Source organism: Mustela nivalis, assembly GCF_964662115.1.
Source record: "Mustela nivalis genome assembly, chromosome: 7".
In the NCBI taxonomy this organism is placed as follows: Eukaryota; Metazoa; Chordata; class Mammalia; order Carnivora; family Mustelidae; genus Mustela; species Mustela nivalis.
Window position 1 is genome coordinate 92,026,408 of NC_139026.1, and position 11,498 is coordinate 92,037,905.

General features: G+C 38.8%; 1 pseudogene across 1 annotated transcript; it reads left to right on the forward strand.

Moving 5' to 3' along the window:
* The first annotated feature begins 2,615 nt into the window (after positions 1 to 2,615).
* Positions 2,616 to 11,099, forward strand: LOC309870307 (large ribosomal subunit protein eL6-like; annotated as a pseudogene). Its single transcript has 4 exons — positions 2,616 to 2,651; positions 9,548 to 9,980; positions 10,175 to 10,500; positions 10,965 to 11,099. The product of its transcript is annotated as a large ribosomal subunit protein eL6-like (transcript).
* The last annotated feature ends 399 nt before the right edge of the window (positions 11,100 to 11,498 follow it).

Sequence of the window (11,498 nt, forward strand, 5' to 3'; positions counted from 1 at the left end):
CTTTTTTCCAACAGAGCTCCTTAAGGAGATAAATCTACAAAAGAATCAAGGGAAGGGAAAGCAACAAGAATTTTGGGGGCATGGTTAAGAAATTCCTTCACATTTAACACCTGTGGTAGCCCCACTTGAATAAGAGCTGACTCTCTCGTGGATGCTTCTGTTCTGTGACCCTCCCAAGTGGAGGCTGTTCATGATCCCACATTTGATGTTCAAGTCAAGGATCTTCTTTCACCTGAACCAGCTTTTACCTTCCTCATTTTCAGGCTTCACTGTCACACAATGAAGACTGGAAGACTTCCATGCTTGCTCTGAGTCTTCCTGATACTGTCACTCTCTGTGCCCATCTCTGTGTCCTTTCATAGCTTTTAACTACCTTACTCTGGAAGGGCCCAGTCTCCATCCTTAGTATTCTTTGTTGCACATTTTTAGAACCTGTTACTTGGTAGTCAGTTATTAAGGAGTTACTGAATTAGATTGATTGAACGGATTGTTATTGTGTTTGTCTCCTAAAGCAGAGACATTTAGCAAATTGGGTTAAACTAGTAATCCTTAAGCTGGGGTACAGTAACTCAGAGGTATACAGTTACAGATAGCTTAAAGGAAATAAATGTCCAGATCCTCAGTTTCCACACATTCTTTCCTAAAATTTGTTTGCCTGAGAACTAGCCCATGATGAAGGAATTACCTGATGTGTAAAAACCTCTGGGACATCAAACAAGAGGATCCTTGAAACATGGTACCAGTGCTAAGACAGTGAATGACTCTAATCAAATAGCCAATCATTTTGCAAGTCAAGTGGTTTCTGAATTTTTGTCATCTGATTATTAATTTTTGATAATAAGTGGTTATTGATTTTTAAAACATAAATTTAAAAGGAATTCAAAAAATTGGTTTACATTGTTAAAACAGAATTTCATCCTTTTTTTTTTTTTACCAACTAATTTACTTGAAAATATTTTGTCATCCCTCACAAATACAAATAAAAGTAGAGATAGTATGATGCCAAATCTGTCAGCTTTAAGTAATATTTATCCTTGGGTGAATGAACTAATTGGAAAAAAAGTCCACCCATGAAATGCATTTCCAATGATATATTTTTATGTTTGACATTTGTCAAGATTTACAATTTACATCTACTATTTTGATCAGTAGTAAATACAAATTGTATTAATATCTAAATTCAGAAGTAAATTTTTAGCACTTGGATTATATGGCTACATAAAGATTTAAATGCTATACATATCTTTGTTGTAGCAAAATGTGATAAAGGAATCTGTAAAATGCTTTCAAGCATAAACATCTATGAGGATAAATTTCTAGGGGACAGTGAAGTAAAAATACAGGTTAAGGAGAAAAAAGAATTTTGTAAAATTTTTAATTTTAAAAACATCTTGTCTTTTAAAAAGGTTTGATAGTGGGTGTCAAATTGCTATGGCATTTAGATTCTGTGGGATGTATTTGAATGAGTAAAGTAACAGTTTTATTTTAAATGTCAGTATTATAATGTGCTGGAAGTTACATCACTTGCAACTATTTAAATTTAAACAATTTCTTTAGCAATCTTAAATGTCAATTTAAAAATGTGTGAGAGGGTATGTAATTTTTCCAAATCCTTTTAGGATGCCCAAGAATAAAATGTTCCAGGTCACTGGGCCCTAAGGACATGGACCTCATGTCCAAATCTTCCTTGACTTGGTGTGAATGGTACCCTCTTTCCTTTGCCCAATATTGATTCTTGGAAGTTACTATTCAAACGGGATGAAGAGTTTACAACTACAAATCTTAGAGGAGAAATAGCCAAAGGGAAGATTTCTCCATTGCCTTTACACACACACACACACACACACACACACACCCTTTACACATGTTCTGAAATCTGACTGCTTAGAGCAGTACTCCTTCTCCCTGACAAAAAGTGATCTCTTAGTTGTCAGAGGAGACAGAGAGGGGTTTGGTACAGCTCCCAAATGATATCGTGAACCTAAGGAATAAAGTAAATTAAACTAGGTATGACAGATTTGGATCAGCTTATAGTATTGAGTTGTGGCACATGTGAGTGTTGAACCTATGCTCACTATTTGAACACTTGCCGATAAGCTATAATAATATTCAGCAACCACCACGTGATTTTTGTGTTCTCACCTAAGAATGTGGGAGATTTCCCAGAATTTGTCCTGTTTAGTATTATACGGGTGCATTTACCTTGATATTTGGTGTTTAATATGTTGAATTTTCTGTTTATTTTGGATTGAATGTTTAAAAATGGATAAATGCCCAAGGGACTCATAGACATTATTATCTGGATAATAAGTAATAAATATTTAACATCTGCGGGGTATCCATAAAATCAAAATTTATGGCATGCCTCAGGACTCTGGGCTCTCTGCTGTGCTGTGGATTTAGAACAATCAGAAGTGAGCTTCCTTCTAAGAATGGTCATTGCTTATGCACAAATTCACTATATTAGCAGTATAAAAAGGGAACGTAATTATCAATGCTTTAGAGACTAAAAATGTAAGGAACATTGCATGAGTAAGTTCTTGATGATGAATTTGAAAACAGATGAAATGTGCAAACTTTTAAGAAATATAAATTAAGGGAGCAATGTCAGCAAGATGATGAACTACAAGTTTCCTGCCCTCATCATGTGTGTGAGTCATACTAGCAATGTAAAAAATAAGTAAGTCTAAACATAGACAACTCCTTCTGAAGATATAAAAGAGGGAATGTGGTTCTCCTTACTTTGTGAAAATAGCATAACTTTGATACTAAAACCTTTTAAGGATGATGTAAGAATCATCATGCATTACAGGTGGGTCTTGTTTAAGAAGAGACACAAAATTCATAATCAAATTAGCAGCAATCTGAATCTATCTTTAAAGGCAAGACACTACCTCTTGAAAACTGGATTTCATCTTGGGAAGAAAAGTTATTCTAAGACAAGGAGTCTTTTAATGTAATTCAACATATTAAAAGATTTAAAAAAATTTGTTTATTTATTTATTTTTTTTAAATAATTTTTTATTTTTTATAAACATATATTTTTATCCCCAGGGGTACAGGTCTGTGAATCACCAGGTTTACACACTTCACAGCACTCACCAAAGCACACACCCTCCCCAATGTCCATAATCCCACCCCCTTCTCCCAAGCCCCCTCCCCCCAGCAACCCTCAGTTTGTTTTGTGAGATTAAGAGTCACTTATGGTTTGTTTTTTATAAACATATAATATATTTTTATCCCCAGGGGTACAGGTCTGTGAATCGCCAAGTTTACACACTGCACAGCGCTCACCATAGCACAAACCCTCCCCAATGTCCATAACCCCACCCCCCCTTTTCCCAACCCCCCTTCTCCCAGGAGCCCTCAGTTTGTTCTGTGATATTAAGAGTCACTTATGGTTTGTCTTCCTCCCAATCCCATCTTGTTTAATTTATTCTTCTCCTATCCCCTTAAACCTCCACAACATATTAAAAGATTAACAGAGAAAATACATATATACTTATTAAAAGTCTTAGCAAATAAGGAATAAAAGGAAACCTTCTTAACATGAAGAAGTTAATGTCACTTACAAATAATTTACAGCTAAATCACAGTCCATTATGAATTACAAATTCCTAAAGACATTATCCATAAAATCAAAATTTATGGCATGCCTCAGGACTCTGGGCTCTCTGCTGTGCTGTGGATTTAGAACAATCAGAAGTGAGCTTCCTTCTAAGAATGGTCATTGCTAAATCACAGTCCATTATGAATTACAAATTCCTAAAGACATTATCTTAAGACTGGAACAATTTAGAGAATGCTGCCATCACTACTTCCCCCCGCCCCCCAACACTGTACTAGGTTCCTAGCCTGAACATTGACGTGATAGCAGGAAATAAAAATTTAAATAATTGGAAAGGAAGAATGAAAAATGTCATTGCTTGTGGATGATGGAAGACTTTGTGGTTGCTCTGAATCTCCCTCTCTGTTTTAAGCCTTGACACTGTCACTCCATGTTCCCACATCTACCTGTCCTTTTATAGCTTTATAACTACCTCACTCTGGAAGTGCCCAAACTCTATCCTTTATATTCTTTGTTGCATATTTATAAAACCTGCTACTTGACAGTCAGTTATTATTCAGTTATTACATTAGATGGATTGAACTGATTATCTTGTATTTGTCTCCTGAGCTAGAGGCATCTAATAAACTGAGTTAGACTGGCAATCTTCAAACTGGGGTGCCCTACCTTTGAGGTACAGTTATGGATAGCTTAAAGGGAATACAATGCCAGACTCTCAATTTCCACATATTCTTTCCTAAAAAACTCCAAACAGCCTATAGTTTATAAAATAGATATATATCATTTTCTCTATTTGGAAAAATCTAGATTGTAATGTTGGCTGTTTTTATGAGAATTAAATAGAATGGTGTGTATAGTTTCCCCACAGTGAAGTCGAGAAGTTTCTCAGCTTCCAGGAGGCAAGTTTTTGAATGAATTCTGCTAATCTTAGGAACGTTCACAAGATCTTGTCTAAAGATAAGCAGACCAACGGGTGTGTGGAGAACATCCTTCGTTTTGCTGGCGCATCTAGATTATAGAAGCATCTAGATTATAAGGAGAACAATGGCTGCAGGATTGAATTCTGACTCAGAAACACATTTACAGGTAGCATTCACTGTTGTTGCTTGTCAAATTCTTAGCGTTTAGAGCTTGGCAGCAGTGGCGGCTAGTGGTTGTGGTAGCCATTTTTTCACAAGACCAGTCCTGTGGCAGGGTTGTTGTTGGTGCCCTTGGACACTTAAACATCATCTGTTTCTCTAGCCCTTCTGGTGAATTTAGGAACCAGCTGACAGTTCGTATTAAGGTATTTTCTGCTGAAATTAGCCTTAGCTGAGGCTAGTTTGCAGTAAGTACTTTCTTAATGCATAATTATTTTTATTTATTATACATGTGCATTTCATATAGTTGTTTTATTGTGTTTAGATAACTCCTTCCTCCTTCCTTCCTTTCTTCCTTTTTAGAGAAAGAGAAAGAGAGAGGGAGAGTGTGTGAAAGTGGGAATTGATCTTACAGCCCAGAGATTATGACCTGAGCTGAAATCAAGAGTCGGACGCTTAACCAACTGAGCCACCAGGTACTTGTATTTCTTGCCAGTTAGTCTTATATTCTTTTCATTGTTATTTAAAATTTGCTTCAATGATTATAAAATAGTCTAACATTTAAATTTATTTTATTCTGAGATGCTTATGTTATTTCCAGGTTTTGGTTATTATAATCAGTATATCAGTAATCTTGTTTATGCATTGAGATTTTTTTCTTCCTTTGAATCTCTTCTGAGTATCTATTTGTAGCTGAACTTGGGAGGTGGGTTCACTGCTTGAGCTGCATTGGATGGAGTATAACCCAAGGAAATGTAAAAAGCAAAGAATGTTTTATTACTGGTTCAAGCAAGGAGACAGCTAGCTCTCAAAGCACTGTTATCCTATGGGTTAGTACAGGAAGTTTCTATTCCATGTATGGGAGTGGGGCATGGAGCTCACACGGGCCCTTTTGGCTCAGTCACACATGTTTAGTATATCAACATGCTAGCACATACATTGTATGTTCAGAAATAGGAGATCTTAGTATTAAAGTGAGCTAAAGGTAACTTCAGGTCAGCTCAGAGGGCTTCTGTGCAGGTCCAGGATATTGTTCAAGCTGTCCTTCCGTGTGGGCCATGTGATCCACCATTTCCAATGGTGCTTGAAGTGTTGGTGGCAGATATTGATCCTTTCTGGAAACTTTCCCTGGCCCCCATCTGTGAATCACAGTGCAGGCCTTAAGATTTTGGAGCAAGACCCTGTCAGCATCTATAGGTAACTACTTTCCTTTTGGGACAGCTCTTAGCCTGCTAAGGGCCTAAGTAGAGATTGAATGATACTGCAGGACTTCAAGTTATTTTATGACCTAATGTACATGATTAGGCCTAAGTAGGCACTGAATGCACAAGTAGTTCACGTGAAGTGGCCCAAATTCCTGGTGTTCCAATTTCTGCTACATTGCCTTCTCTCTTCCAGTCTGCACCTATGGCTTCATAAGCATTCCTTATATTTAAGTGTCCAAAGAAGAGAAGACTTGGGTCTGGTTTATAGATGGACCACTCTGCAGATATACAGGCACCACCCAAAAATGAACAGCTGTGACACAATGGCCCCTTTCTGAGACATCCCTAAAGGACAGTGGTGAAGGGAAATCCTCTCAGTGGGCAGAACTTTGAATATTGTGCCTGTTTGTTCCCTTTTATTGGAATGAGAAATGTCCAGATACGTAATTATATACCAATTTGTGAGTTGTGGCCAATAGCATGGCTGAATGGCCAGGGACTCGGAAGGAAATGATTGGATAATTAGTGAAGGTCATTTGGAGAAGAAGTATGTGTAAAGAACTTGATGAATGGGCAAAAAATGTGAAGATATTTGAGTCCCATGTGAATGCTTACTGAAGTGTGACCTCAGCAGAAGAGGTTTTTAAAAAAAAATTTATTTTTCTTCAGCATAACAGTATTCATTATTTTTTCACCATACCCAGTGCTCCATGCAATCCGTGCCCTCTATAATACCCACCACCTGGTCTGAGGGTTGTTTTTTTTTTAAAGGTTTACTTATTTGTTAGAGAGAGAGAGAGTGGTGGTAGGGGCAAAGGGAGAGGGAGAGAATCCTCAAGCAGACTCCCTGCTGAGTGCAGAGCTGAACACAGGGCTTGATTCCACGATCCTGAGGTCATGATATGAGCTGAAATCAAGAGTTGGATGCTTTACTGACTGACTGTCTCAAGGCACCTTGGCAGAGGAGGGTTTTAATAATTGTGTAGTTAGGATGACCTGTTCTGTGTATACCTGTCAGCCTCTTTCCCCAGCCACTCCAGTCATCACCCACTGGGTTCACGAACAAAGTGGCTGTGGTGGCAGGATAGAGGTTATGCATGTGTTCAGTGACATGGACTTCATTAAGGGCACTAGCTACAACCACTGCTTAAGGTCCAGGCATTCTTGACTCTATTAGACTCAGAAGCCCAAGTCACATTAATTCTAGGCAACCCTTCTATATTCCCCAAGGGAACCTTCTATAACCTATGGGCATAACAGGTAAGACAAATTAACTAGATGTGTCTATTGATAATATATTTCTAAAGCAATTGCCAGTGGCGGTGGCCCTTCCAGTTTTCTTTTCTGCTAGTATAGTTATGAATGTCCTCACCCACCATGACTGTTGGACTAATCCCAACATGATTGTTGGAATAATCCCAAATTCCTAACCTTTCCTGTGGAAACCACCAAAAGGGAACCTGTCCAAATGCCTTTTTTTCAGTTGAAAACAATAAGTACACCACAATATCAGCTAAATCAAGATACAAAGGGCCTTCATTGGTGATATACTGGCTATCACTAGGCCCACCATCTCACCCTTTAATAGCCCTGTCTGGCTATTGTTAAAACTGGCTGCCAATGAGTAGAGATTTACATTTGATTATCAAAACTTAAATGCACAGGTTTTTGCCATTAAGATTTTCTGATATTATACAGATGATAGATGCTATCTGAAAACCTCAGGACACCTACTTTGCTTTTCTAGATAGAGCCAACATGTTTTAAGTCTTTATATGTTTCAGTCTTTATAACTGAAGACTCACAACCTTAATTTGATATTCATTTCGAGGGTACCAGTGTACCTTTACTCCACTGCTCAGAGTTATCTAAATAGCCCCACCATCATCTATAATCTATTCAGACAAAATCTAAATTTACTCAGTTCTTTATTGCTCCCTCTCTATTACAAATATATTTTCTCTTTCTTTCTTTCTTTCTTTCTTTCTTTCTTTCTTTCTTTCTTTCTTTCTTTCTTTCTTTGATAGACAGAGATCACAAGTAGGCAGAGAAGCAGGCAGAGAGAGAGGAAGGTAAGCAGGCTCCCTGTGGAGCAGAGAGCCGGATGCAGGGCTTGATCCCAGCACCCTGGGATCATGACCTGAGCCGAATGCAGAGGCTTTAACCCACTGAGCCACCCAGGTGGCCTGCCTTTCTTTCTTTCTTTCTTTCAAAGATTTTACTTATTTATTTGACAGACAGAGATCACAAGTAGGCAGAGAGGCAGGCAGAGAGAGAGAGGAGTAAGCAGGCTCCCTGCCGAGCAGAGAGCCCAACTTGGGGCTCGATCCCAGGACCCTGAGACCATGATCTGAGCTGAAAGCAGAGGCTTAACCCACTGAAGCACCCAGGTGCCCCTAGTCTGTACTTTCTAATTAAGTTTTTCTTTTCAGCTTATCTCTGAATTCAGGCAAAGACTTTTTGGGCAAAGCATTTCATGATATGAACTGAAACTACTTCTCAAGCAGTAAAGAATAACATGAACCAGCAAGATCCCATGTGATTTACCCCAAAACAACAATCCACCTGACTTTATTGCCCACCTGCACATACCCACTGACTTTGTGCCAAATTTCCCTTCTATAAACCAAGAAGTGTTTTTAGCACTTTGGATACAGTCTTTGAGATGTTATTCTGCTATCTTCTGGTGTTGACCTCACTGAAATAAATTCCTTTCTTGTCTCACCATCACTTGTCTCTCTACCTTTGAATATTGTCGGTGGTGAGTGGCTGAACTGGCCTGTGTGGGATCCATAGAGCCAGATTCTCCTTGGCTACATTGTAGCCCTGAAGCAGGCCTCCACAACCTGCAAATGAACGGATGTGTATGAGTTCCAAAAAGAGCCTATTTACATAAAATAAGAGACTGGCTTGGGAGCTGAAGTTTGCTGAACCCTACTTTGGACAAACAGGTTTATTTATTATACCTTAAATCAGTCTTCTTTTACTTCCTCATTAGTGTTTACTGTTTTCTATTTAACAATTATTTGCTTTTGTCAATATGTGAAGCTATTTTCTTATTCATTGTTTCATATTATTTTTACATTTCACACTTAGAGAGACCATCCATGAAGAATATTTTTCTTTTGTATGGAGGTCAGTATTCCTTTTTATCTGTATATCCAAATTTCCTTGCAGCATTCATTTAAGTGTTCATCTTTCCCTCAGCTTTGTTATCAATCAGATCGCTTTGTGTTTGTGAACTTTTTGAGCCTTCTGGCCTATTCCATTTTTCTATTTCTCTATCCTTGTCCCAACCCAGAGTGTTTATTTAACAGTAGAGCTTAAAAGTAAATCTTCAGGAGTGACTGGGTGGCTCAGTGAGTTAAGCCTCTGCCTTCTACTCAGGTCATGATCATGCTTGGCAGGGAGACTGCTTCCTCCTCTTTCTCTTTGCTTGCCTCTCTGCCTACTTGTGATTTCTCTCTGTCAAATAAATAAATAAAATCTTTTTTTTTTTTAAAAAAAAAAAAAATAAAATCTTTTTTTTTAAAAAGTAAATCTTTATATAAGCTAGTCAATTCCTGCGACTTTGGTCTCCATGATTATCTTTGCTATATTTACCCTATGAAATTCCTCTTTGCTATGTAACAAACTAAGACACAAGCTTTATGTCTTAAAATAACAAAATTTACTGTTCTTTCCCTTCTTGAAAGATAGCGTGTGAAAGAGCTGAGAAGGCAGATATTAAGGAGAAGAAACCTGAAGCCAAGATGGCTGATGCTGGTGGCAGGATGAAGAAGGATAAACTCAAAGCTAAAACACCAATGGAAGGGAAGCCCCACCACAGTCCAAACCCTGGGCTAGCCAAGGAATTGGCAGATATTTCCCAAGGGCTATGTATTCCAGAAAGGCTATGTACAACAGGAAGTATTCAGCAGCTAAATCCAGAGTTGAAAAGAAAAAGAAGAAGGTTCCTGCTACTGTCACAAAACCAGCTGGTGGTGAGAAGAACCGTGGTACCTGAGAGGTTAAACTTCCCCAAGTGCCTAGGTATTATCCTACTGAAGATGTGGTTTGAAAGATTTTGAGCCATGGCAAAAAAACATTTCAGGCAACATGTGAGAAAACTTCAAGCTAGCATCACTGGTGGCACCCTTAAAAAACTTATTTATTTGCTTGAGAGATAGAGAAAGATAGAGAGCATGAGTGGGGGAAAGGGCAGAGGGAGAGAAAGGAGAAGCAGACTCCCTGAGCAGGGAACCCCATTCAGGGCTTGATTCTAGGACCCTGAGATCATGATTTGAGCAGAAGGCAGATACTTAACTGACTGAGCCACAAAGGTGCCTCTCCTGTCACTATTGTGATCATCTTCACTGCACTCTACAGGGGCAAGAGGGTGGTTTTCCTGAAGCATTGGAACAGTGTGGCTTGTTACTTATGACTGGACCTCTGACCCTCAACTGAGTTTCTATGAAGAACACACCAGAAATCTGTCATTGCCATCTCCACCAAAATTGCTATCAGTATTGTGAAAATTCCCAAGCATCTCACTGATGCTTATTTCAAGAAGAAGCTGTGTAAACCCAGACACCAGGAAGGTGAGATCTTCAAATGGGAAGAAGAGAAATGTGAGATTATGGAGCAGTGCAAGGTTGGTCAGAAAGCTGTGGACTTTTCTGGAAACACTGAAACTAACAAAAACCCGTCAAAACCATAAAAAAACTGAAATCTTGCCATTTGCAACGACGTGGATAGAACTAGAGGGTATTACGCTAAGCAAAATAAGTCAGTCAGAGAAAGAAAATTCTCATAGGATCTCTCTGATATGAGGAATTTGAGAGACAGGGTGGGAGTTCGTGAGGGCAAGGGAGGGAAAAATGAAACAAGATAGGACCATGGAAGGAGACAAACCATAAGAGACTTTTAATCTCAGGAAAAAAACTGAGGGCTGCTGTGGGTGAGGGGGGTGGGTGGGAGGATAGGCTGGCTGGGTGATGGACATTGAAGAGGGTATGTGCTATGGTGAGTGCTGTGAACTGTGTAAGACTGATGGTTCAAAGACCTGTACCCCTGAAACAAATAATACACTCTATGTTAATTAAAAAAAAAAAAAAAAAAAAAAGGAAAGCTGCGGACTTGCAAATTCTGCCAAAACTCAAAGCTGTTCCTCAGCTCCAGGGTTACTTCCGCTCTGTGTTTTCTCCCACAAATGGAGTTTACCTTCAGAAACTGGTGTTCTACATTTCTTACAAAAAACCTCATTAAATAACTGATCTGTTAAAACAATGAAGACAACAACAAAACAACAGCAAAATTTATTATCCTCCAGTTCTGTGGGTCTGCAGTCAAGGATGGCATTTTTGGGCTCTTGTTCAGACTTTCAACGTTGAAAACAAGGTGTCAGCTGGCTGTGCTCTCATCTGGAGTCTGAGGTCCTCTTTGAAGCTCATCTGTGTTGTTGGCTGAATTAAGGCCATTCTGTCCTTAGTTACAGGGCTATGAGCCCCCTTTACCTGTTTGCAAGGAGTTGTTCTTAGCTCCTTGTAGTCACTTTCTGTTGCTTATATGTTTCTTTTTTTTCCCCCTTTCACTTTACCATTTATAAAGCCATACAATGGGTTGCAAAGAAAGGAAGCAGCCATACAGGAGGAGGCCAGCATTGGT